Genomic DNA, 27,928 nt, shown 5'->3' with positions numbered 1-27,928 from the left:
CAGCAGAGGCTACACTGGGCTTCACAGCTACTAGGAAATAGTCTGTGTTGTATTAACCTGGTAAAATGCACATACATGCTAAATGAAGCAGACGCCTGGCAGGCATGGATGGAAGGATAAGAGCCTGGCTCTTCACTGGGAAAGCATTTCGGGGGTGGGTGTGGGGGGTGCGTGTGGGGAGGTCTGGAAGCTTCAAGGCTGGAGGTAGAAGACACCATGTTTCTTTTGTTCCTTCTCTGCTGATTGGCTTGTTTCAGGGGCACAAATTGCTTTTGAAACCTTAAAGGAAAATGCAATAAAAATATTTTTAGATATTTTAGACATTCACTGAGGTAGGCTCTGTGCACACCGCTGAAGCAGCGGTGCCTTTTGAGGTTCTCTCTCTCTCTCTGTCTCTCTCTCTGTCTCTCTCTGTCTCTCTGTCTCTCTCTCTCTGTGTCTGTCTGTCTNTCTCTCTCTCTCTCTCTCTCTCTCTCTGCTGAGACTAGGTTTCTTCATATAGTCCTGACTGTCCCAGAACTCACTATGTAGATGAGGCTGGCCTAGGACTCAGAGATATCCTCCTGCCTCTCTGCCTCTCAAGTGCTGGGATTAAAGGCCAGCCCTCTCTAATCTATTTTTCGGAGAAAACTGAGGGCCAAAGGTTGAATGATTTGCCCACGGGAGAACAGCCCACGGGAGTGTCAGTGCAAGGAGCCCATCTGTGCTGAAGATTGTCATGGGTTGCGGGGGCGACAAGGAGTGGGGAGTGATATGCTTCACCTACACCTGCCATATCATTGAGTGACTGCTGGGCCACCCCATCTGTGGAGAAAAGGGACAGGCTACAAGTTCACATTTGATTGAGGTTTGCATTTCCCAGCATGCATCAGTGTTCACTGGCACTGGCAGAAGGGATCTCACAGAGGAGTTGCTCACATTATGTGCAGATAGGAGCGTTCAGACTTGGATCTGGGTCAAAAAGTCTTCAGATCTGGAAGGTAGAGCATCTAGGGTTTGGTCAGGAAGAGTCCTGCCAATTGGCGGTGGCTCCCAGCAAGACCACAAAGTGACTGAGCTCTGGGGACAGCTGTGGGTTCCGTTCTTTTCAGTCTCAGCAAATGGTATTGGACATTTAGACAGGAAGGGGGTTGGAATGATATTTGAAGACTATTTGGTGTGCCCACTTCCAGATGGCCACATGGGAACCTGGCTGGGGTGGAGAATGGTTGCAAACATCTCAAAAGCATATGTGCAAATAAGGAACTTGTCACCAAAGTCGTCATTCAATGAACAAATAGTGAAGGCCCACTGGGCCCTGAGTACATGTAGAGACTGCCTATGGCAAATTCTGCAGGGTGGGGCAAAAGCCGTCACACAAACAGATGACCAGGACGTTGGCCTTTGAGCTTGAGGTGTACAGGACCAGAAGATAGCAATCCTGCAGGAAGAGGAGGAAAGGCATGAGGCAGAAGAACATATGCCAAGGCCCAGCATCAGGAAGAGCTGATGTGTGAGAGGAACAGACCGTGTATCTGTGCAGGGACAGAGTGGTTATGAGAGAGTGACAAAGGCTGGGGTTGGCAATGTGGCAAGAGTGGGGCCATGCAGACTCCTGCCTAGGTAAGAGAGAGCTCACAGTGGAGGTTTTTGTGGGTAGAAACACGAGTGATACAGTCTAGTTTTCCATAAAAGAGGTCATTCTGGTTTCTAGATGGAGTCTGTCTTAGTCTTTCTACTGCTATCACCTAAGATTAAGTATGGAAGGAGAAAAAGAGTTTAAATTGGCCCATGAATTGTAAGGCCCAGAAGAGAGTTTCCTGCTTCTTCAACCCGTGGCAGGAGGCTGTGTTCATGCTTGTTAAGGTTTGGTCTTACTCTCTATTGTAATGCTAAGTGTGGGCCCTCAAGACCTGAGTGTGGGCTCCCAAAACCTGGAGTCTGAACATAGACCCAAATGACTCTCCCCCAAGTTATTTCTGATTGGTAATAAAGATGCCAACCGCCAATAGCTGAGTAGAAGAGACAGGTGGGGTTTAAGATTCCTGGGCCTAGGGTCAGAGGAGAATGAGGAGGAGGAGGAAGAAGAGGAGGAAGATGAAGACACCATGAGTTAGGAGTCAAAAAGCATGGCCCTAAGGGCTAGCCAATTGGAATTAAGAGCAGCCCAGACAAAACATAGTAATAACTCGGGGTTATCGATAGAAAAGTAGGTTCTAATAGCATAGAGGGTAGATATCTGCCTGGCTCTTGTGCTGTTTAAGGCTTATTGTAAATATAAAGGTTGTGTGAGGGGCTGGTGAGATGTCTCAGCAGGTAAGAGCACTGACTGCTCTTCTGAAGATCTTGAGTTCAAATCCCAGCAACCACATGGTGGCTCACAACCACCTGTAATGAGATCTGATGCCCTCTTTTGGCACATCTGATGACAGCTACAGTGTACTTATGTATTTATTATTATAAATAAATCTTTGGGCCTAAGCGAGGGGGGAATGAGCGGGGTTGACCGGAGCGAGTGGGGCCAACCGGAGTGAGCAGAGGTTCTAAAATTCAATTCCCAACAACCACATGAAGACTTACAACCATCTGTACAGCTGCAGTGTACTCATATATATAATGAATATATAAATCTTTTTTTTTTAAAAAAAAGGTTGTGTGTGTCTTTTATCCAGGAACTAAATGGTCAAAGTGGGGTCGAAACCCTGGATTGGGATTAGCATTTTCTCCTCCACATGCTCACCTCTCAAGGTGACCTCAGTCTAGAGCGACCGTGTCCTGACAAGCACAGGAAAGCCATTTACCCCTCTTACCTGCACACAGCTCATACTTTACAGCATCCTCAGCGCTCATTCAGTGTGAAGTCTGACAAGATGAGCCACCTGGAGCAGGGTCAGAGGAGGAGTGTGGCTGAGGAATGAAGAGGCAGTTGGCTTAATCTGAAAGAGAAGGTGGCGGCTTAGATGATGGTGGGGATACTAGAGCAGAGGAATGGGGTGGACAGCAGGCGAAGCCAAGCTAGTGGCTTACTTTTCTCTACTTTCTCCCCCAAACTTTAAGCTTCATGAGCACAGAGAGGATTGCTGCATCTCTCACCTCTGGTATGCAGAAGTTGTTGCTTCTATAATAAATCTAAAATAAATGTAGGTCAGTGCCCTAGAGATCTAGGCTAGGACAGCCCCTCTCTTCACACAGACAGCCCACCCAGTTTTGTGGCATTTGTTGGTATTTGTTTCCTGGAGGTTCCCTATTGAGCTCTGAAGACACAGACTCTGTTTTTGAGGGATTCAGATTCTAATAGTGGAAGACCTGGGCTGGAAATCTGGCTTAGCCTTTAATATATTTGTTGGGGTTTGCTGCATAAGTGACGGTTCCCAGACTACACTTTAAAGCAGCCTAGTGTGAATGGTTTGTGCACCAACTGGATGGTCCCTCAGCTCAATGCACCTGCTGTTAATGACTGTGGTTGTTGGGAGTGACCTTCTTTAGCAGTGTGGAGGGACAGTTGACATCAGTTACTGACTAAATTATCTCAGTTCTTCACAAGGCTTTGCATTTTTTAATAGGTAAGACTAGCGTCCTTACCCAGCATTGAAGTCATCAGAGCAGAAGCTTCTAGAACACTCTATTAGTAGAAACACTAAGAGAACAGCCTAGATTCAGAGGAGTAGAAAAATAGACTTCACCTTATTGTGAGCAAGGAAGAGGCTATTCTGGGCTTGTTGAATCCGCCATGCTGCTGTGAGGTCCGGAGCCCACCCCTTGGCCCCTCTGCATCTTTGATTTCAGCAAATGAGGTCGTATAACATCTGTTTTGTAGAATTAGTCGTGAGAGAATGAAGGCGATGTTATATGAAAAGTCTGTAGTGCCTTACTGGTCCCTTAGAAAGCTGCTGTTGTTCAGGTGGTGATGACACATGCCTTTAATCTCAGCATCTGGGAGGCAGAGGCAGGTGAATCACTGTAAGTTCAAGGCCAGCCTGAAACCCTGTCTTGAAAAAACAACAACACAACACAAAACAAACAAACAAATAAAACAAAAGCAGTCACTGGAAAGGAAACACGGTTTTTACCAAAGCAACTGGGAAGTTGGTGACTGCATAGAGAATGAGTTTATAAGATTAATAGTAAATCACATTATTCCATGGGGTTTACAATAAACAGCAGCTCTTGAGTTCAAACACCTTGATTTGTAAAGAGCCCTGATCTATTCCTTATGCTCAACCATGTCTATTTGTCTGGGAAGAGGGTAGGCTAGACAGTTCCTGGCCTCCCTCAGCCAGTAGCTGCGTCCCTCCAGCCTTAGCCTTGGAGTCTCTATGCCCTCCCCTCCTCTCTCCTTCCCTTTCTCCCTTGCTCCCTTGTAATTAGACAGGATCTCACTAGCCTTGGCTGGCCAGAGCTTGCTATGTAGACCAAGCTGGCCTTGAATTCACAGAGATCCACCCGTGTCTGTACCCCAAGTGCTTGGTTTGAAAGTGTAAGCTACTGTTCCTGACTCCTCTCTTCTTATAAGGTCTGTACTCAGTGAAGTTAGAACCCACATAGTCCCAGGTGACCGTGTTTGACGACATGATTACATCTACAAAGATGCTACTTCTGGGGACTGGAGGGATGGCTCCGTGGTTAGGCACTGGCTGACCACCCAGACCATCCAGATTGAATTCCCAGCGTCCACATGTAGCTCACAACCACCTGTAACTACAGTGCTAGTGGATCTGATGTCCGCTGCTGGCCTCTGAGAATACCAGGCATGGTGCACATCTGTCCATCCAGGCAAAATACCCATACACAGTAGATACGATCTTTTCAATTTTTTTTTTTTTAAAAAGATGCTATTTCTAATGAGGTCATATGCTGACCTTTGGTTTCATGTTAAGCTTATAGAACAGTTTAACCCAGCATGGAAGGCAAAGTAAAGCAGATGCTAATGGGAGAAAATCACAGTTACAAATGCAAAGCTATGGGGGTTTATCCCAGGAGTGAGCAATGCTCTCTCAGGATCTGGAAAGCCGGCCATGGGATTTGAAGGTGGGCAGAACACAGGATTCACACAGTGCACGGAACTGTGGATCCCAAGGGATGCACCTGCTTGGTTCCCATAAACTCTGCTTTTAGAGTACACCTGCTTACCTAGGACCCTGGACCACGTATAACAGTTTCTCCAGGCCTTGTCCTCCGTGTCTTCCCTCCATCTGCAGGTGAGTACCTGCCTGCCAACACTCACACCATTATCCTGCCTCTGTCTGGTTCCTGTTATAACAAAGTACTCAAGGTCAGGTAACTTAAAAAGAAATTTTCATGTAGCTCCTAACTCTGGAAGGTCAGATGCCCACAGGAAGGGGAGCTGCTCACGGGAAGGGGAGATGCTCACGAGTGTGATGTCTGCTCAGCTTCCATCTGGGTTCACACAGCATTTAACAGGGCAGACAGCATCCTGCATCCAGGATTTGCGTAAATGATGGGATGATGGAGGCAGGAAACTAGGTCCTCCTGCCCTCCTGGTTGTCTAGCTCAAAGTCTAAGAGCTGTGTCCCTAGCCGGGACTGACCAATCCTCAGGAGTTTCCCAAAGGTGGGCATATGACATTACATCATGACATGACATCACCACCACCCAGGTTGCCATTTGAGACAATCCTTGTGGGTGCCATGGAGAGATAGCCTGGAGAGGAGGAAGGTATAGACATGGGGGATGGGCAAACAAGAGGGAGATAATTCTAGAAGGCCAAGAGAGAAATTACAGCAGCCAAGGCATCATGGGGAGAGGGCAGGAGAAAGCACTCTTCCACAGAACTGCACAGAAAGGGTGGACAGAGGGATGGTGATGGACCAGCTCATTGAGGCTTAGATGTGGGGGTACAGAGGGGCAAGAAGAGATCTGACGGGACCTGGCTTCTAATGAGTCTGCTAGACGGAAAGATGGCAGGCTTGAGGGCTATCAGTTTGGAAGAGACCATTTCTGATGAGTTGAATTGATTAAGTTTTAGATAGCACAGACTGGAATCCTTGAGCATACCGTGACAATGTCCTCTGGGCAAGGCACCTGTACCCCTTGGAGTCTCAGTTCCCAGCCCAAAATACTGTAACATACTAGATTACTAGATTGATCTTAATGGCCCTATATGGGACAGTATGCAAATCACCTGACATATAGGTGGGTATCATGCAGTGAATCTATATATGTTCCTGCTTCTTAGCCACACACACACACACACACATGCATATGCACACACCAAGCTTATTTTCTATTAGATGTGGGACATGGATCTGGTTTAACCTAAGCTGGAGCTTGGGGGCTCTGTATCTTTTAAGAATTTCTATTTTTTCAAACATCTTCCACACATGTTCACAAGCAGTGCAGTGTATGAGGTCTTTTCCTATAGTTCTGGCAGAAAAGTATCAGAGAAAATTCTAATCGGTTCATCTTAGCCATGTGACTGTCTCAGAACCAGGTCTGGGTCACATGGCTTCCTTCTTTCTGAAGGAAGGAAGCTACAGTCTACAGCCATCCCTCCTGGTCTCCACATGTCCAGGGCACCTTCTGAATGGGAGGAGACGACATTTCTGGTGAAGCTGAGCTGAGGTTAAGTGCTCTTCCACTCACATGTTTTATAGCCCTTTATGGCCACCTGTGGCAGCCTATATTGTCCCAGCTGCTCAAGGACTAGGGGATGCTTAGGAGTTCAGAGCTCCTTTGCAAATAAGGTCCTCATTGCAAGCACCCCAAGCTTAGTGTCATTCAGTTTCCTGAACTTCCTGCTGTCATCACTAAGCAAGCTGTGAGGTGGACATTGAGGTTTAATCCTGGGATCTCTTGAGAGTATCTCTACTGCCCCGGGGTGAGAAGTCACATTGTCCATCCATGGCCCCTCGTCTTCCTGGGGGAACATTCTAGAACCTGTGACCCTCCTCAGTCAGCTTAAGAGTACAGCAAATCCTGTAGTGCTAGTCAAAGACCTTCGCATGACATCAACTGCTAGAAAATCCCAACTCCTGGAGTGAATGCCTTTCTCTGCCACCTCCTGATTGGAACAGCCCAGGAACTCTCCACCAATGAGCAGCCAGGCTTCAGAACCTGGAACTTTATAGCTTAGCAACTAGCAATCTGGAAGAACTCAGGAATCCATTTGAGGAAAGGGGCAGAAAAACATGAAGGGAATTAGTGAGCAGGCAAGTAATGAGACTGCGAGTTTATTATTACCTTGGCGGGTGCATTCATTACTGCAAAATCCAGAGCCAGGGAGCTATCTTGACTTCAACTCCGAGGCTCATGGGTCCCTGGCAACAGCAAGTGAATGCTGGAGCAGGGAAATGAACAGAGCTAAGAAGAGCAGATAGAAATACACAACCACTCAAGAAAAACTGGACCCCAGCATCACATTTTCTTCCACGTGTTAGACTATGCCTCTTCATCTTCCACTTTGTGACATCAAGGTATCCCAGCTGTGTCCCAAGATGACATCAGGCAGAAAAGAGGACAAACGACCCTTGAGGGTATGGAGGATTTGATTCAGATGCAGCAGCAATGTTGGTATTGGTGGGACCATCTGATAGTTATAGAGTGTCATCCACATGTCACCAGCCAGGAGCTGTAAAGTAGAAGTGAGTTTCAGAGACATGGGCTTGGACTGACAAGCTAGCCATTAACAATGCAGTTTATGCATTTACATATGTATAGGTCCGAGATCAGTGTCAACTTCCAGAAGCTATCCATTTTATTGTTGCTGTTATTGTTTTGTTTTTCAAGACAGGGTTTCTCTATGTACCATCCCTGGATGTCCTGGAATTCACTGTGTAGATCAGGCTAGCCTTGAACTCACAGAGATCCATGTGACTCTGCCTCCTGAGTGCTGGGATTAAAGGAGAGCTCCACCATGTTTGGCTCTCCACCTCACTTTTGAGACAGGGTTTTTCATTTGGAACTTGGGGCTTACTGAATAGCTGGCTGGCCAGGAAACCCCATTTGCCTGTCTCTGCATCCCTAGCACTGGGACATGGTGGTGCCCAGCTCTTTATGCATTACTAGGGGTTGAATTTAGGTCCTCATGTCTGAGCAGTAAGCACTTTACCAGCTGGGCCATCTATCTCCCTAGCTCCAAGATGTAGATAACTAGTTGAGCAGACCACTAGATCTTTGACTAGAACTGTGCTGATACTAGAAGGAATGGGTAAGGCTAGGAATCAAGGATATGAGGGAGGGAGGGAGGGAGGGAGGAAGGGAGGGAGGAGAGGAAGGGAGGGAGGGAGGGAGGGAGGGAGGGAGGGAGGGAAGGAGGGAGGAAATGGTTACAAGGATAAGATCCCAGCCAAACAGTCTCAAGGGAGCCTGGCCCAAGCCGTGGACATGAAAAGTCTCTGGTTTATCCTAAAGTAATGGGAAAAAAAGAACTTTTGTGGTTCATTCACTGAGTTAGGGTGCTGCTATTTTTAGACTAGAGAAATGACTTCAGCTATTGGACAGTAACAGATAGAATGGCTATGAGGAAGGGCCCTAGGCAGTGGAGGGGACACACAGGTGGTTCATGGGTGTCACAAATATGGAGTCTCAAATTTGAAAGGATCTTGTAAATTGTTCTCAATTGATCATCCCCAGAGTTTGTCTCTTAGAAACACCCTTTAGCCATGTCCCCGTCGGTGGGATTAAATGTAAGCAGAGCAGCTGATAGCTAAATTGGGCCTTTCTGGTTTAGTATCTGAATTTCCCAGGACCAAAGCACCTTGCAGTCCAAGATGAGAGGGCAGGTGCATCCTCTTGTGCATGCCTTCTGGGGATGCAAGGGAGCTGCTACCTTCTACCCAGGTGTAGGCTCAGGCTTATAATCCAGCACTTGGGAGGTAGACACATGATCTGGAGTTCAAGGCCAGCCAGCTTTGGCTACAAAGCAATGTCAAGGCCAGACTGGGCTACATGAATCCTAGCAACACACCCACAAACAATAACAACAACAACAACAGATCCACCTAAAACAAAACTAACAAAAACTAGAATGAGACCATTTCAGGGCTGGAGATGTAGAAGTTAGGACACACTTGGCTAACATGTGAAGCCTGGGTCTATCTCCAGCACCATATAACCAGGGATGCTGGCATGTATCTTAAACCCCAACAGCACTCTGAAAATGTAATCTGGAGGATCAGAAATTCAAGTCATCCTCAGCTACAAAACAAGTCTGAAGCTAACCTAGGGTATATGAGACCATGTCTTTAAAAAACAAACAAACAAACAAAAAAATCAGCTTCCCTTGTTTCAAGGACCAACTTCTCAAGGAAACAGGACTGGATGTTGTTGCTGAGCTACTCTGTGGTATCAGGCCAGCAGTTGGACTCTAGGGAGGACTGTTGGCCTCTTGATAGCACTAATTTCCTGCTTGAAGGGTACACAGGTGACCAGGCACAGAGGGGAGGTACCATGGGCTGGCAGGGTGACTCTGAGCGGGTGCATCTCCCCCAGCCTGGTCTTACTTCTCAGATGAGAACATCAAGTGTAGGTGTTCCGTGTGCTGGTGTGGCAGGGAGAGCGGAGCTAATGAAAGGCAAGGTCAGTCACACTGCGGACTCCAAAGGAGCCAGGTTTGTCTGTCTAAATAGGTGAGAGAGAACAACTTGGCCTTGGAGTTTTCACGGGTGTTTCCAAGTCCATCAGGATCACCTTCATTCCTGAATCTAGCGCCCCCAGGTGGAGAGGAGGTCCTGATGGACACTGTTCTCTTGGTACAGATATACTGAGTTATTGAGATTGTGTGTGTGTGTGTGTGTGTGTGTGTGTGTGTTTACAAGTGCACAAATGCCATCTCTTATAAGTGGAGATAAGACAACCTTGTGTGTCAGTCCTTACCTTTCACCTTGTTTGAGAGAAGGGCTCTTTTGTTCTCTTCAGGGTGCACCAGGCTAGCTAGCTCTCTGCCCCCCATTTTCCCTAGCAGAATGCTAGGATTGCAGCTGCATGCTCTACTGTTTTTACCTTTATGTGAGCTCTGGAGATTCAAACTTAGGTCTTCATGGTTGTGGAGCAAGTGCTTTATCCACTGAGCCATCTTCCAAGTCCGTGAGCAGGTCTCTTTAAACTCACTTTACAGAAAAGGCTCAGAGAGGTGAAAGGCCCTGCCATTAAGTAGTGGGGTCAGAATTGGAACTCACATAATACCAGGGCTGCCTCCCTCCCAACTGACCACTCCCACTCTTTCCTTGGTGACTCTGCAGGAAGGTCCAGAGGGAGAAGGGAGTGGCAAGTAGGTGGTGCTGAAAATATTCATCTAGGGGAGACTCCAAAGGGAACAACATCACATCCCAACGTGATGCTGGCAGCCTGGCCTGACCCTCGAGTAGGAAGTAGGCTTCTAAATGGCAGTCCTTACTAGTTGCCATGGAGATGGGACTGGACACTTGAAGATGTAGCCTAAGCCTGCTCCCCAGGCTCATCCTGCAGATGTAGCAGTGGTGTGGGGGAATTGTGATGGCTATCCTCAGTTGTCAACTTGACTACATCAGGAATGAACTAAAACTCAAAAGGTTGGGCACACCTGTGAGGGAATTTTTTTCTTAACTAAATCATTTGAAGTGGGAGGACTCACTTCTAATCTGTATCTTTGAGAGTGAAGATCCACCTTTAATCTTTTGAGGTGGGAAGATCCACCTTTAGTCTGGGCCACATCTTCTGCTTCATGCCTATATAAAAGACATGGAAGGAGGAAGCTGTATTGCTCTTTGCCTATTTGCTCTTGTGGGCAAGTTCATTCCTTCACTGGCATGGTTCTTCAGGATTCCAGAGTATACTGAAGACCAACTGAGACACCCAGCCTTGTGGACTGAACAACCATTGGAACTTCTTGGTAGGCAGCTACTGTTGGACTAGCTGGACCACAGCCTGTAAGCCACTTGAATAAATTTCATATATATATATATGGAATGTATATTCATTCTATAAGTTCTGTTCCTCTAAAGATCCCTAACTAATGCAGGAACAAATCTGATATCTTTGAGAGGTCAGGAAAAGAACAGTTTTCATTTTCTTGTGTGTGGTATGCATATGCTTGTGGAGGCCAGAGTTACCTGTTGGGTCTCTCTCTTCCTTAATCACTACCTTAGTTTACATGGGTTTGCTGATTCAGCTAGACTGGATGGCCAGTGAGCCCCAAAGAGCCTCCTGCCGCCTCAGCCCAAGCAGTGATGTCACAGGCTCATGCTTTTCCCACGAGTGTGGAGGATCCAAGCGCAGATCCTGATGCTGTGCAACAAGCAAGCACATTACCAACTGAGCCCTTTCTCTTCCTGCTGTTAAAGCTTCAAGCAAGCACAGAGTGGGGCAACAGGATGAATTTGATAGTCTCATTCTGTGCAGACACACCCTCCAGACTGCCCTGAGGCGAATTACAGAGGCAAGTCTAAACAAACACCAGACTCCAACAGGGAAAAAAAAAAGCCTTGCCCCCATTACCCTTTACCATGAACAGTGATGCTTTAATGTTAGAGAATCCATGGCTCCCCTTCAAGGTTCCTGGGGCCTCATGGGTGCTTTCTTCCCAGCTGGATGAAATCAGGATCAGAGAAGCCTTAACTGTTACAAGTCATGCTGCCTCCTTCTCTCACAAACTACATACAAGTCTGCTCCCCATTTATATTTTTGAAGAACTTGTGCCATCTTATGGTTAACTGGAGTCTGGGCTTTGTTTATTTTGACCCCATAAAGGTGGCACTCAGATTTAGATTTGGGTCATTTTTATTTTAGTAGGACTACTTTCCAAGGGTGGTTTCACACGTCCCAGAATCCCAGCAGCTGCTGGTCCATGTCTCAATGCCCTGGTTCATTAGATCGCAAAGCAGAGCACTCGGAGCATGTGTTTGCAAAGGAGACCGTTCAATGGAGGGCTGGGGTGTGCGTCAGTTAGTGGAGAGAGTAGCATGTGTGAAGCCTGGGTCTGACCCCCAGAGGCACACAGCAGAACTGTGAGGGTACATACCTAAGATCCCACTTAGGAAATGGGGGTGCGGAAGATCAAAGTTGGGACTGGTGAGACGGAAGGCCCTGTCTGTAAAATGTTTGCTGCAAAGCACAAAGGTCTAAGTGTTGGTTCTCAGAACCCATGGAAAAGCCAGGCAGGGCACCTGTAATCCCTGCACTTGGGAGGCACAGTCAGGGGATTCCCCAGGGTAAGCCAGGCAGCCAGACCAGGAGAGAGAGAGATTCCTCTCTGTACATAAGATGGACAGCAGACAATATCCTCAGGCCTCTGCATGCACATACCACCGTACATGCACACACACACATATGTGTCAACACACATACAGAGAGAAGGTCAATCAAGTCAATTTACTTTACAGAGTGTGTTTGCGGCCAGTCTGGTCTACATGAGACCCTCTGCAGTGGTCTTACAGCAGAGGAGGGAGAGACTGGGCCAGCTCAGCCATCTGACCTATATGCAGGCTATGTTCATTACCAGCCATGAGTCTCTGGGCCTGTACTAACCTCCAGAATGTTCTCTGCCTATCACAGGGGTCAAGATTTATGAGGCCCACTGTGGAAGCCCCCAGACCACTCAGGAGCCCTGAGCATCTGGACCAATGCCAGGAGACCCCCACTCTGTAGTCCAGGCTACAGGTTTAAATTCTCAATCCTCTTGCCTCAGCTTTCCAGATGTTTGGATACGGGCATGCAGCACCACACTTGGCTAAATGTAGTTAATTGTGCCTAATTTCGACATAAATCACCACACGTGGCTAGCAACTACTGCTGTGGACAGCCCCTTTCTAGAAAATCCCTCGCTTACTATGTCTGCCTTCACATCTGTAAAACAGAGACTAAGGAGAAATTATTTTAGTAGGAAATTGAGTGGATTAGATCATGTATATAAAAGGCCACACAAGCCCTCCATAAAACCAACATCAGTTTGACACACACACAAACGTTGAAATTCCAAGCCATTCCAGAGAAACTTGTAGAAAATATCCTTCATTACAGAGTAGTGACGGCAGCGGGCTACAAGACCTTTACTTCATTGCAGGTCTGGTGGCCACTCAATCAATTAAGCAATCACTCCAAATAATATGTTGCTTTAATCTTCTGTTTGGAACCATCTGAAGCTGTCTGATTGTCATATGAACATGACCCTGAGAGGAAGAAAAGTGACTGGAGCCCCTCTGTTCCTTTCAGCCTCGCTCTAGAAGCGTCTTTGCCATCTCTTGACTAGCAGAGGGGAGGGTATCAAGCTTAGAGGGACTCCTTTGAACAAAACCAAACCTTTTCCATCCTTGGCTTTTATATATCCCTCTGTCTTGTGTACAGGGAACCAGTGCTGGGCAGCACAGGCTGGGTGGGGTCACCCTCCTCTCTGTGGTGCTCCACCCTCCTCTCTGTGGTGTTCCATCCTCACTGGCTATATGGTGCTTAACTGGTTTGTAGTAGAATTTTGTTTCCCCTAGAAACTTGGCATCAGAGGTGTCAGCCTGGGAACATATTTGTTTGTGTAAAATTAAAAAGAAGAATATGTTTTGACCATATTTAAGTCCTAACCACGCTAAAGAAATAAATACTGGCTGGTACAATGCCACTCACTGGAATAATTTTCTGGCTCTCCTCCAACTCTGCCTTTGTTTACATAACCTAAACTCCTAAGACTGCTGAGTGGCTGGTCTCCTCAGAAAGCCACCTTTCTGAGACCCCTTCAGAAAGGTCATGGCTCCCCTTAGCAGCCATGACCACCTAGCCACTCAGGTCCACTCTTAGAGTCTACTTACCTCCTAAGTAATATTACATCTGTGCAGGAGGGAAAGGCTGCCAGAAACAGGGACCCTTATATGTCCATCATGGAGGGGCACGTGAGTCACACACCCTTTCTGAAGGGCAGAACTTAAAAACGCACAGATCCTCTGACAAAGAAATTCCACTTCTTGGGTCTACACTCCAAGTACCTGTGCCAAGCAATGTGCCCATTTCCATGTACGTGAGACAAGTGAGGAGTGTGGGGTGGCAGAGGCTGGCCCTTGAGAAAGATCACGCGATCTTTTGTTCTGAGCTAGATTGTACTTGGCTGCCCATGTCCACCACAGCCACCTGCTTCTATTGGGCACCCCAGACCTGCCATAGTCTGCTCCCTGTGCACCTCTGTTCCTAAGACTGCAGCCCTGCCACCCACTAAGAAGCTAGCACTCAATGTTGTGGCCAGGTAAAACAACTGTGGTTCTGAGGAGAGGCCTCAGACAAATGATCATTTTATTTAAGTGCTTATCGTCTCCAGGTTGGATGGGGTCATCTTATTTTAGGAGATTCAAATGATATGGGTTTGGATCTTGACCTACAGGCCAGGAGACACCCAACTGTCCTTGGAACCACTCCAGGGGTGGAGCAAGGCTTGCTTATGTGTCTCCTGGGTATCCAAGGTTTTAAATTCTTGCATCTGCTGCATCTTTTTGTTCTGCTGACATGCTGTGCAGACACACGGGGCTCTTGCTGGCTCTGTTATTGCAACTCAGATGCCACCTTTGGAAAAGGGACTCTTTTTTGTTATTGTTGGGCTGTTTTGTTTTGTTTTGTTTTGTTTTAAGACAGGGTTTCTCTGTGTAGCCCTGGTTGTCCTGGAATTCACTCTGTGCACCAGGCTGGCCTCAAACTCAGAGATCTATCTGCCTCTGCCTCCCTAGTGTTGAGATTAAAGGTGTGCACCACCACTGCCTGGTTGAAAAAGTACTGGTCTCATCCTGAATCCTGTGAGCTACACAGCTGGTTTAGCTTCACCCAGGGCTCTCTCCTCACCAAGGCTGCATTGGAGCATGCTCCAGATTCTGTTCAGCTCTTCTGACTCTCTCCACATTCCACCTACTGAAAGTCTGAGACAAAAGAAAATGTTAAAATGTTAGAGATGGAGAGGTGGCTGTCAGTAAAGATTATGCCTTACAAGCATGATATTCTGAGTTCAAATACTATGACTTCTGTAAAAAGCTGAGCATGGCAGTGCACCTGTCATCCCACAATGCTAAGATGGGAGGCACAGACAGGTGGGTGGGTCTCCGAAAGCTCTCAGACCAGTTAGCCTGCCCTGGTGTGGTCAAGTTCCAGGCCAATGAAGTCTCTTAAAGGAGATGTGAAAGGCACAGGAAGACCCACATGTAATGCTCTCCTCGGACTGCACTTATACACTGTGCACAAATTTACAAACATGAAAGAGAGGCTGGAGAGATCACTCAGTGATTGTGTGTTCACTGCCCTATCACGAGCGGAGTTCAGATCCCAGCACCCACATTGAGCAGCTTACAAATGCCTGTTACTCTAGCTCTGGGGAAATTCTGTATCCTTCCTGGCATCCATGGGCACATCATATACATACATACATACATACATACATACATACATACATACATAGCAAATTAAAAAAAAAAAGAGTAAGAAAACACTGGCAAAGAGGCATCACCCTCAGAAGGAGGAGAGAAAGAGACAGAGGAAACAAGCTAAAGGCTGCCTGCCACTGGTGCACCTGGGCCATGGGTACCTGGTGCTCAAAACAGCATTTTCTCTAATAGAAAACAGAACCAGAAAAGGCAATATAGGACCTACCTTTGGAAGTTCTTCAAAATGGGAAGTGTGGCATTGTCTTAGGATCCAGCAGCTCCACTCCTACCAATATTCCCAAGAGAAACAAAGATGTACAACGACACAGAAGCATACAGGAACATTCACAACTGCACTGTTCATGATAGCAACAAATGGAGACAACCCCCTGTCTAAGCAACTGACAAATCGACACACAACATGCAGCCATCCCTGTAACAGAACAGTACTCGGGCGTAGAAGGGAATGAAGTCTTGAGCTGGGGATGGGTGTGTGGTACAAGCTGATAGCATTGGCAACTCAGAAAGTAGAGGCAGGAGGATGAGGTGTTCAAAGCTAGCCTTGGCTACAGGAAAGCCTATCTTAAAAAAAGAAAAAATCCCAAACCAAAATAAAACAAACAAAAAACAAGGAAAAGATGGAAGATGGGGAGAAAGGGGAGAGAAGGAAGACAGTCAATCCACCCTGGTACTACAACATGGCTGTACTTTGAGACCACTGTGCCACATAAAAGGACCATAGACTACATGGAAGTAGAGCGGTGCCTCTCAGGATGGGGGCAGAATGACAGGTGATGGGGAGGCTCAGTCGTTGATTTTGATAACGGCTGCACGACATGACACTGAATATACCCAAGGCCAACTGCCACACTTCCAATGTGAATGTTACCATTTCAAGTGGATCACTCAATAAAACTATTAAAATCTCACTTTATCCTTCTCCAGGGTGCTGGGGTTACAGGCATACACCGCATTACATAGTCAAGGCTAGTCTAGATCTCACAATCCTCCTGTCTCAGCCTCCGGAACACTGAGTTATTCTCTACAGACTCATTCTTTACCCTATCATATTTAACAGTCCAGAAACCCTGGCCTCCCACTGGGTCTCAGAGCCACTCAGAATGGAAGTTGAAGTGTTTTTAAGTCATACTTAGTTCTTCCCTTGGGAGAGGCTTCACAGACCCAGCACTCTATAGACCTTTAAGTCTGTGTTGTCTCTGAATGCTACAGAGCCTGAACAGTGTTGGTGTTGAGGCAAGTTTGGGGCACAGCAAGGAGTATCTCAGGAGACCTGAGTCTCTCACAGAGCTTTCCAGGAGCCAAGCAAGGCTGCCAGAACTGACACTGCTTCCCTAGAAGGGGTCAGGTGCTTAGGTAGGTTCAGGTCAGGAAAAAGAATGACCTATGATTCACTGAGATCCTAATTACTCCATGCTAGTGTCTCAAGCTTCAGTGGAGAAGGAATCTGTCCTGTCCTCAGCAGCCACCCTGCCTGTGATAGAGAGGCAGACAGGCATATATGTGAGTAGCCAATCCTAAAGGGATTTTTCTCCTGGGAGATTTAACCCCATTACGGAACACTAGATTGGGAGCTGGGGATATAACTTAGTTGGTAGAATGCTTGCCTAGCTTGAATGGAGATGCCCTAGTTTAAGGCCTGCCACACTATGGCCTATACTCCCAGTATCCCATTAGGGTATCCAGGCAAGAGGACCAGAAGTTCAAGTCCAGCCTTGATAAGTTCTAGGACAGCCTGGTCTAAAGACAGTTTCAAAAAGTAAACCATCAAGCCAGGCAGTGGTGGCTCATGCCTTTAAAACCAGCACTTGGGAGGCAGAGGCAGGTGGATTTCTGAGTTCGAGGCCAAGCCTGGTCTACAGAGTGAGTTCCAGGACAGCCAGAGCTACACAGAGAAACCCTGTCTCGAAAAAACAAAAACAAACAAACAAAAAAAAAAAAGTAAACCATCAAAACCCACCAAATGCTGGGTTGATGAATTGAAAAATTACCAATAGCAGAAGAGTGAAGTCTGTCAGAATACAGCAGGACAGAAGAACTTGCAAAATAAAAATGTGAAGCCCCTGGTTCCAAAATCACTAAGTTCAAGACAGCAACACTACAGGACCCACCCAAGTGTGGACCCAGGCCCTTTGGAACCAGCCCAAATCTAGGCTTAAACAGTTTGTCTGCCAGGAAAGTAGCTACCAGCCCAGCCCTCAGAGGAGTGACACCCACATCTCACCCTCCTGTTGCTGAGGCCCACTAGTGAGGCTTCCATCACAGAGAGAGACTTCAGTAATATCCCCAGTGCCATCGGCCTGATGGGTAGCAAGATTCTGACTTCCAGTGCTTATCCGCGTATATTACTATGCTGTAAACCAAGGCTCCCATGGGACACCTTACTGCCCATTCTTACCTCATTCTCACTGCCACCCCATGGTTGTCTTTCTAGTACTTACAAATAGGGAAACTGAGGATCAAAAAGCATTATCACATGCTAGAGATTATAAAACCTGTCCCTGGAAGAGTCCAAATTCAAATATAGAACAATCAAATATGTGTCTGTTTCCTTTTTTGTTGTTACTGGGTGTGTTCTGTTTGAGACAGGATCTTGCTGTGTCCATGTCCCAGCCGGCCTGGAACTTGCTACCTAGAGGAGACTGGCCTTGAACTCAAAGCCATCCTCCTGTTTCTGCCTTCTGAGTTCTGGGGTTACAGGAGTGTCAACCACACCTGCTGCTGCTGCCCATGTTTCCATGTTACTGAGACACAGGAACACTGTGCATTCAGCACAGAGTGTTTGCCCACACACGGGCTATCCATGCCTCTGCTTTCTGTCCATCTTGTCCCCTTAAAGCGAGAAACCTTTAGCAGGGTCTGTGACTCACACAGTATTGACTTCCACACTTAGCACTGTGCCTGGCTTACTGGGCTCTCAGCAGACATTTGTCCAAGGAAAGAGAGGGAGAGACGGAAGGAGGGAGGTTAGGAGTGGGGGAAGGAGGGGCTGTTCAGAACTAGTTTCAACCTCTAAAATTCAAGTCCATGTGGCTTAGGGCTGGAGAGATAGCTTAGTTGGTAAACTGCTCACCTCCAGAGCCCATAAAAAAGCAGTCTGGTGTCGGGGTTTATCTTTGTAACCCCAGTACTGTGGAGGCGAAGCCTGGAGAAGCCTTGGAGCCTGCTAGCCAGTAGTCCAGGTGATGAGTGATATCCAGGTTCGGTTAGAGACCCTGCCTTTAAAAACAAACAAACAAACAAACAGTGTAGAGGTGGGGGGTGGGTCAGGGAGAGAGACAGAGACACACAGAGACAGACAGATACACAGAGGGACAAAGTGTCACAAAAAAAAGTCCTAAAAGTTCTCCCCAGTGTGTGGGTGGAAAGAGATGCTAAGGGATGCCCCTAGGGCCCAGCCCTATCCGGGCACACTTGTAGAGTGGGGGCAGGCTATGCTCTGGCAGTAGGGCTGGCAGCTGTCTGCTGGCCTCTGTACCTGCCCTAGCTGGCCAGCCAGCCCCCTCTGGCACCCTCAGCCCATGACACAGCATAAAGTGCAACCAGAGCCGGCCCCTTACTGGAGCCTGCTGGTTCCCTCCGCACTGCCCTGGGGGGGTTGTCTAGGAGCTGATACTCAACCTAACACACTGTGGCCTTTTGAACTGCTGCCCTTCAAGGCCAAGAGAAGTATGGTGCCCCTGCCTATCCTGGTGCCCTGTCCATGAGACCTTGTGTGATGGCTCCTTAACCAGGGGTACTTATGGTGGCCTGTCCTAGAGGTTTGAACCTCTCCATTTCCCAGAGAAAACTGATGAAAGGAACCCAGCCAAGAAGGAGTCATCAGGTTATGTCCACCAAAGACAGGGAGGGGCAGCTTCTGGGGATGAGAGCCTGAGGTGGTTCTACCTTACTGGGAGGCTCACAGTTGAAGTTTCCGTGAGTATGAATGTCAGCTGTGCCCTCCAGCTTCTCCACACCAACCTTCCCAGGTGGGAAACAGGAATTTTAAAAGTTGACCTAGGACACTTTAGAAACCATCCTGTTAGTTTCCGTCTCTCTGCCTCCTCACAGTGTTTTATAGTTTTCTTTCAAGAAACCCACTCTTTAGCCAGGTGTGGTGGCAGCAATTGGGAGGCAGAGGTGATCTTGATCTCTGTGGTTCTGTATAGCAAAGTCCAGGCCAACCAAAGCTACAAAGTGAGACCCTGTCAAAGGAAGGAAGGAAGGAAGGAAGGAAGGAAGGAAGGAAGGAAGGAAGGAAGGAAGGAAGGAAGGAAGGAAAGGGAGGGAGGGAGAAAGGAAAGAAGGAAGGAAGAAAAGAAAGGAAGAAAGAAAGGGAAAGAGAAAAGGGGTTGAAGTGAGAAAAAGAAAAAAGCGAAAACCTCTCACTTTTAAGAAATTTAAATTCATGTGAAATATTTCCACCTTAAATGGAAACAAGCCAGCTGCCATAACTAGAACTTTACCGTGCAAAGAAATGCCTACTAGCATGATTAATAACTTTATTCACAATTTATTTAAAATCACCTGGTAGATACGTAGGAGAGACTTGGAGATGCTTCTACTCTAAGCCGTGGGTTCCAGTTGAGAGGTAGTGAGGCTCAGAAAGATGGAGCTACTTCCAGTAGTGACAATGCTTAGTCAGGGTATGGTTAAGCAGGCGCTCTGCTTCCAGAAACTCATGCTTGCAGCTGAGTTGTGGCTTCTAAACCCTCGGCTCTGAGGAATTTGCATGTATTAGAAAACATCAGTGCTAATGCTAATTAATATTGTAGGCACTGACCTCCCCACTCCTTCAAGCACGTCAAAGTTTGCAACCTTAATCCAATTATACCCTTGGCTACGTCCAAGAAACCCTTAGGCTAGTTCAGAGAGCACAGTCCCCCCTCCCTCCCCCCGACCTTGGCAAGATGAGAGACTGAGGCAGAGAGTGGGAAAAGTGTCTTTTTTTCTGGGAGTTGGCAGGGGAGGACTGCCCAGGACTCTCTGCCAGAGTGAAGATCCTAGAGGCCCTGGAGGGACGAGGCCGTCAAACTGGTAACTCTTGTTTCTCCCTCACTTTCTTTGCCTCCCTACATCCGCAGCAGCAAAAGCAGCAATGGTGGATGACAGCCATAGTCAGACTTTTTTCCCAGGCCTGAGTGCCATCCTTTTACCTCTGGAGGGCAAAAACCACATTTAGCAAGAAGCCTCACGCGCCATCTTTTTATTCACCACTGGCTTTGAGCACAGCAAGGGAGATGGACCCCAGAGCCTGAGCAGCTGGGGCAGAGGGTTCAGGGGACTCTCTCTTACAGAGTTGCAGGCAGCTCCTGGCCCGGGGACCCCCGAGGAATACTGCAAGAGCAATAAGGATTTTTAGGGGCATTATGATAGCGGAATGGAAACACATCTGCCCCCAAAAGTCCCTCATTTTCCCTGCGGTAACCAATCAGCTGGCGGGAGCCGAAGGCTCACAGAGAGCCAAAACTAAAAAGGAAAAAACAAATGAAGAAAGTTAAAGCAAACTTCAAGACACGTGAACCGTTGGGGGGTGGGGTGTGCCAGGCACCGTCTCCAAGGAACCTCAGCATCTGTACAGCAACTGGCTGCATGTGTCCCTAGGCGGAAGCTTCCATACAGATACGTGAGCCCAAGTGTAGCGAACCACAGCAGGCTCCAGACTTGATCATGCCTTGATCATGCCAACAATGTCCTAAAGCCAGGCACGCACAGGAGCCGGGCCCCCTTTCCCCAAACACCAACTATCCATTCCTGGTCCTCACTGATCAGTAGCGAGAACAAGTGACCCATCAGGGCCTTCCTTCCTGCATTGTCGGGGAGTGAGAAGCTGCCTTTGAGATGAGTGGCTAGTTCCATGGTTGACGTAGGGACGGGGTAAAGCCTCAGGGAAGGATAACTGAGTATCTAAAGCTGATGGGCAAAGTCACTGTGAAGGGTCACATACCCACTTGGGGTCTGGGTAAGAAAGAATCTAAGGCAATGCTGTCCCCAAGACATACAACCTTGGCAGTTTCTCCATGAAGGTGCCCACCAGGCCAGCTGGCACCCTGGGGTGTCTTTAGTAATGTGATACATCACACTAGGCCATCTCAGGGAAGAGCCGGCCTAAAGCAGCCTCTGAGCTGAACGGAAGTACCCTAATCACCACAGACAGGTAGAAGCCTTCCCACAATATCCCCAGCACACAGTAGTTCCTTGGCACTACCGGGTGGCCCTAAAACTCTGGTGCAGCCTCCAGGCGTCTGGGCAGGGCCGGTGAGGCTGTCATTTCATTGCTATCATGTGACAGCCAGAAACTCAGCCCACAGCTCTCCTTCCAGGCAGCACCTAAAATATTCTCCGGGCGACCCTGAGGCTAAATATGGCCTGACCCACGAGCCCCTGGTTGGATCCTTTGATGCTGTGCTGAGATGCAATGAGGAGTCCACAAGGCCATCTGGAGGCCTAGAGTTCAATTACCAGGGCCAGTGAGAGTCCCAGGGGTTTGGCTGACTCAGGACTGGGCCCAGTGTCTCTGCCAAGGCTCAGCAGGCCGCAGACACCTCTTCCCTGCAGGTTTTAGGCGAGAATACACACGGAGGCCTCACACTCAGATGATATCCAGGTATCTTAGACGTTGCTCCTTTTCTTGGTTCACTTGGCCCTCCCTCCAGGTCCTCAAATACCCAGCAACCGTCTCCCTGCTTCTAGGCCCATGCTCGGCCCCTTCAGGCCTAGGTAGAGGAGGCTCAGCTCCTGAGAGTGCAGCAGGCTGCCTAGCTTTTGGAGAGATCTGCAAAGAAGTCCATGGTAGCTGAGATGAGATATAGGTCACCCCACCCTCTCAGCCACCCAAAAACGAAGGATCCTAGCCCTATTTGGACTGCTTGGCTACAAAAGTACTTCTCTGGGATTTTCTAGAACCCTATGTGTGCTCACCAGGCAGGATCTCTGGAAAGGCCGCCCTGAGGGATCAAACATCACTTTCTCACTAAACTGCTTCTATGCAGACCCCAGGCCACTATCTGGAGCTTGTTTGGGCTCTAGTCATAGCAATCAGGCCATGTCTGGGCCTCAGTGGGCAGCAGTCCAGGCTGTCTTGGGCACTGATGCCAACAGGCCCCAGGCACAGCTCTCATGGATTATTCTAGCAAAAGAGCCCCATTTGCTGATGTCTCAAAACTCTGACAGCACACTAGAACTCAGCAGCTCTGCTCAGCCTGAACCAGCGTGCCTTTTTCTCCCTGCCTGGGCTATGTCCTCAGAAGGAGCTTGCATGTGCCTGTGGCCTCACAGTGGCTCTCCCTGGACCTTTGTGTTTCCAGGGTGTCCCTTTCCTGCCACAATACATGAAACCCAGTAATGTGCACTTTGTGGGCCCTTTGTGAGGAAAATGATGGAAGAGCAGAAACTGTATCAATATCTGCCCATGTCCCTACAACTATGGGTTCTGTGAAGGCCACAGCAGAACGCTGGCAGCTTTGGGAAGGGACCACAAAGCGCCTGGGGTCTGGACTGGCATGGAATGAACTGAGGAACCCCAGAGTCTGCTCTGCCCTCCCATCCCTCTCTCTTCAGCATCTACCCTGAAAAGTCTGCACTTACTTAAACCATGCTTCTGTGGGGCAGGGTTGACTGGGAGTTATTTTCTTGTGCCAGATCTAAGAAGCAAGAAGGACTTTAGGTTAGACTAGTGGGTAAGGAGCAGCAGTCAGTCTAATGAACAGTCTTCTCTGTGTGTGCTTTCTAACAAGTAGCTCTGAAGTGGGGACTCCTGTACCTAACTTTCTTTTTCATATCTAAAATAGCCATTTATTACCTCGAGAGCTCTAAGTTTACTTAGCTCAAATCTTGTTGTTTGTTTTTTGATTTCCACAGCTAGGGATGAACCCAGGGCCTTTTCTAGGTAAGAGTCCACACAGAATTATACCCCAGTCCTTCTCTGGGTAGATGAGGGGGCTGGGAAGCAGGGGCTTGTCCAGCTTCTGCTGGCTTGAGGTGTGCATGTACACTTTGTTTTTAAGGGCCCATCCCTTCTGTCTCACCCCTAGTCATAAGTTATTGACATATTTTCTATTGAAAATGTCCCCGGGACCACATATTGCAAAGGACTGAATTCAAAGTTGCTCCCCCTGTCCCCTTTCTAAATCCACACTCCCACATGAGTGGCGGGAAGTAGCAACTGCTTAATGAGATTTCACACACACAGGCCAGGGGAGAAGAGCCTAAATGTATTCAGAGTATTCAACAGTTCCTTGTCGATTTTTTTTTCTTTCTCTTATTGGCTGGGGAGGGAAGCGGGTGGCAGCTGAGAACGTGAAAAGACTCTCGCTGCTTTGCTGACCTCTCACTGATTTATAATCTCACCATGCTACTTTACCTGCTTGTAAACTCTGGCTGAGGGGAGGGCAGGGGGGGGGCAGTTTGCTAAATATATTCATAATTACATGTGTGGACCCAGAGGGCTGAATGTAAACACTGCCCTGTGTTTTGGGCATGCTCACCTTAAAAGCAGGGATTGGTTCACATTTAACACTGAATTCAGCTTGACTTTCTGCACGTTTAACAGTTCCGTAATTTTCACCTTCAGCTTCCTCTGCTCCATGACAGCTCATGATCTGAGCATGTCATCTGGTGCTCTGGCTCGTTAATTCACAGAAAGCACTCTATTTGTCCAAGTATCATTAAAGACTGATTTGGTGACATTATCTAGCAGAGTAGAGGGATCTGGCAGCCAGTTCAAGGTGGTGAGTCCCCAAAGCACAAACACAGCTCACCGTGTGGCCATCGCCCACAGGTGAGCTGCAGCACCACTGTGGGCTCCTGGAATTAGTGTGGCCTCATTGTGTCGCCTAAGGAAAACAGGGAACTGTGAAAGTAAAGAACTTTTCTTGTGTGCCAAAGCAGGACAAATGTCATCTGTGTGTCCATGTGCCACATAGAGCAAATCACTCAATCTGGTACCAAGGATTCAGTTCAAAGGCAACTGAGGCATTCTGTCCCCTGCTGTGAACACTTAAATTCAAATTCAAGTTTGCAAATGGCCCAGAGTGTGTGGGTGCATATATGGAATGTGTGTGTCTGTTGTCATTCAGGTGAGTGAATGTCCTGAGAGGGGCACGCCTCTTGAACTTATTGTCCAGACTTTCTTATACAATGCTTTGTTCAATGTGGAGGAAAGAATTACAAATCCTTAAGTCTAGGTGGAAACAAACAGCTGGCCGCTTGCTCCTTTGACAGATGAAAGCTGGAGTCCTAAGCATAGCATTACAGTTTATGGTCTCAGTGATGTTTAAGGGTTCCACCTTGGGAAACACATAGCTGATCATTTCCTTCTGGTCTCATTCGCTGAAAGGCCTCAGGAAGCCTTTCAGGGATGTACGTGTGTAGAGGGGCCGCGGTAGGTTTGTTCTGAGAATTTGGCACGGAGCTAGATAAGAAGAACACCCTCCCAACTCCTCCCACTCCAAAACCCCCTCGCTTTGACGGAATGAGACAGCTTTCCTTTGCCTCTAAAGGTTTTAGTTTCAGATCGGTAGCCTGGGGTGTGTTGGGTCACTGTTCTCCCTCCAGCGCTGCCAAGGCCTGAATCCTTTGCTGTTAGGATGACCCCAAAAGCGGGACTTTGTGGGCCAGTTGGATAAAACACAAACTCATCTCGCCCTCAAAACCCCGATTCTGGGCCCACCGCCTCCAGAGCCTCTTCTCTGAAGTGAGCCCCTTCGGGGTTCGCAGTTCCCAGCTCCGAGCAGCCTTACCCTAGAGACAGGGTTTGGAAGAAGGCAGAGTAACTAAAAATGCCTACCTCTTCCTGCTGTAAGGAGGTTCATCTGCCCCCCCCCAAAGCCAGGGAGTCGCTGTGGAGGGGAGATACTGTGTCTAACTCTGCCATTCATCCCACACGATCAAGCCTGAAAACATTCCAGCAAATACCAGGGCTTTTACCAAGCATAAATCTCAAACACCACACCCCATCCACCTCCAGCTAAATAAAGTTCCGCTTATACTCTTAATTGTCTCATTAAAGTCAAATTTGCTGTTCAATCCAGATTGGGAGAAATTATTTCCATCTTTAATAGCTTAATTAGGCTTTGGGTTCCCAAGAGGACACCGCTGCACGCACACCTTTTCTCCCCATTTTAGCCCCCTCCCTTTTTCACAACTTCTCCTAAAAATAAATTATAAATATGGATGTGTCCTCAGAAGACGTGAATGGCACATTCCTCCGCTCCCCTTAGTGGGACTGGAAGCAAGAAAAACCAGAACCGTCACCCTCCCGACCTGAACCAAATATCTTTTTCCTAACCACCCCCAACTTGGTGTCGTCTCAGTCCCAGACATCCGGATCCTCACCCTAAAACCTAGTTTTAATCTATTTATTTTACACGAGTCCGGCTAGGCTACAGCTAAAGAGCCAAGGCCAACTGCTCCTAGAGGGAGGGGGTCCCCTAACTTTATCTAGGGGAAGGTAGTAAGCTGCTTCAGACTCTCGGGGACCGGCCCCTAGCGCGCCCTGCCAGCCGGGCCTCGGGACGCACGTGGAGTGTCGGGCGCGGCAGCGAGCCAGCAGCTTTTGCTCTGCGCGGCATTGATATCGGGGTCACGCAGCGAGTCAGTTTCTCGAATGGGTTTTCCGGAGTGGGGGCGGGGTGGTTGATTTTTGTACCTCCTGGTTCATCTCCGAGCCCTAGCACTAGGGAAGTCGGAGCCGCCTTGTCCCTGTCCCACCTCCTGGTCTCACACACGCCCCAATGGGAAAGGGGCTCGGGTGGGGATCACGTCTGCAGCCGTCAGGGTGCTAGCAGCCCAGACAAGCTGGGTCCCGGGAAGAGTCGAGCCCGAGCCCCCACCGCTACCTCCCCTCTCGGGCCCCCACCCACCCAGCCCAGCAGACAGCCGCCCCGCACCCCACGCCCCAGGGCCTGGACACCCACCTGCCCGGCTTCCTGCCCCAGCCCGAGGCAGGGAGCTTTGCAGGAAGAGCTGGGACACTCACCGCGCTTCCTCCTGGGAACAGAGATCCCCCCCGGGGCCGCGCCTTCTGGCGCCCCAGAGGGCGTGCGTGGGGTGGGGTGCGCCCTGGAACCCTGCAGCCATTCCACCCGATCCTCTCGGCGGTACGCGGGGGCAAACGAGGGTGAAGGGGACTTCTAGAAACAAAAAGAAACCCAGCCCCCTCCCCAGCCACACTCGGAGAGACAGGCTTTCCTGCAAGCTCGAGCAGCGCGCCGTGCCCACGGGGCTGCACCCCGCCTCCGCACCCGCCACAAAGCCGCGCCCCCACCCGGGCGCCCCCCCCCCCACGGGGCCTGGCCCCTGCCCCCTCCCCCCAGCCCAGTGGCCGGCCGGGGGCGGGGGCAGGGACGGCCGAGGGTTGGCCGTGCTAGGGAGGCGGCTCCTCCTCAGGCCGGCGGTGGAGAAGGCTAGAGCTTTCCAGCGGAGCTCGCCCGCCCCAGTGACTGGGTGGGTGGGGGTGGCTGGGTGGGTGGGTGGGGAATACCTTCCTAGAAACCCTCTCCAGATACAGTTGCGGTCACTCGCATTCCTAGAAATGCGGCCCGGCCATGTCATTTGCGACCGTTGCGAGGGGCTGCGGAGAGGGACACAACAAATCCTAGGGTTCCCCATACTAGGGGAGGGAGAAGACTCTCCACTTTTAATGTGCCAAGAGACGAAACTGCCACTGTGCCTCCCTCTGGGAGGTTGGGGGTGGTGAAGTAGGGAGCAGGCAGGATTCCAGGGATCGGTGAGCTGGAGGTGGAAGCAGCCGGGGTGCCCGAAATGGGGGAGCATCCACTTAAGATTCAGACTCGCCTTCCGGTCTGCCCCCTTCTTTTGGGAACTCCCGGTGCCTGCCGCAGGGATCGCCTTGGGCCCTTCCCCCAACTTTCCTCCAACACACACACACACACACACACACACACACACACACACACACACACGCAGGAGAGGCAGCTAGCCGCGCCCCCAGCATTTCCGCCCATTCCTTGTCTGTCTTAAATCTCTTCATGGGGTGACCGCAATCCCTTAGAAGACCCCCAATCTAAATTTCAGGGATCCGCTCCACTCAGTTCCGGAGAGTTACTCCCAAACCCACCCACCTTCACACCTAAACATAAGGTTGAGCTTTCTCCTTCCGAGTCCACCCGTACTCTTGCAGCCCCAGGCTCTGGAAATAGGGCTGGGGCAGGAAGGGGACACTTTCCCCTGGAAAGGAAGGTACTGACCTCTGGTTCTGTCACCCTGTCCCCCAAAATGTACTTTTGGTTTCAACATAAGGGAGCTTTCCCTAACTCAACTGGCTCCTGAAATCACCATTCCACACTCCTCTCCAAGGACCCCCAGAATCGTCAGAGACGCCATCACCCTTCTTGGCCAAAGAGGATCCGAATAACTAAGACATGCCTTGTCTCTCTCCAGACCCTATGCTCTCTGCGTGAAAACGTGACAGGACTGAGCTTCCCGGGATCATAAAAAATGTATCTGCTGTCCTCTGTTGGCCAACTGTTGTCACATTCAGAATAGCGCATCCACCAACCCAGAGTGTTGATTCCATGGGAAGTGGGAGAGTGCAAGGTGTGTGTGTGTGTGTGTGTGTGTGTTCGCGCCAGAGACCTCAAGGAGAGTGAGCCAGGCATAGCCCCCTCTCC

At 49.0% G+C, this 27,928-nt stretch overlaps 2 long non-coding RNA genes across 2 annotated transcripts; both read right to left on the bottom strand.

Annotated features, from left to right (window-relative positions):
• Nucleotides 1–103: 103 nt before the first annotated feature.
• LOC115029588 lies at nucleotides 104–5,524 on the bottom strand. The gene is made up of 4 exons (XR_003835157.1): nucleotides 5,332–5,524; nucleotides 3,663–3,912; nucleotides 2,790–2,915; nucleotides 104–279 (listed from the first exon to the last, which is right to left on the bottom strand). It is a non-coding gene; the product is annotated as an uncharacterized LOC115029588 (long non-coding RNA).
• Nucleotides 5,525–14,728: 9,204 nt separating this feature from the next.
• Nucleotides 14,729–18,490, bottom strand: LOC115029587. Its single transcript, XR_003835156.1, has 3 exons — nucleotides 18,388–18,490; nucleotides 15,523–15,582; nucleotides 14,729–14,798 (listed from the first exon to the last, which is right to left on the bottom strand). It is a non-coding gene; the product is annotated as an uncharacterized LOC115029587 (long non-coding RNA).
• Between the last annotated feature and the right edge of the window lie 9,438 nt (nucleotides 18,491–27,928).

This window comes from Mus caroli, chromosome 16 (genome assembly GCF_900094665.2).
Source record: "Mus caroli chromosome 16, CAROLI_EIJ_v1.1, whole genome shotgun sequence".
In the NCBI taxonomy this organism is placed as follows: domain Eukaryota; kingdom Metazoa; phylum Chordata; class Mammalia; order Rodentia; family Muridae; genus Mus; species Mus caroli.
This window is presented reverse-complemented; position numbering and strand designations above follow the sequence as displayed.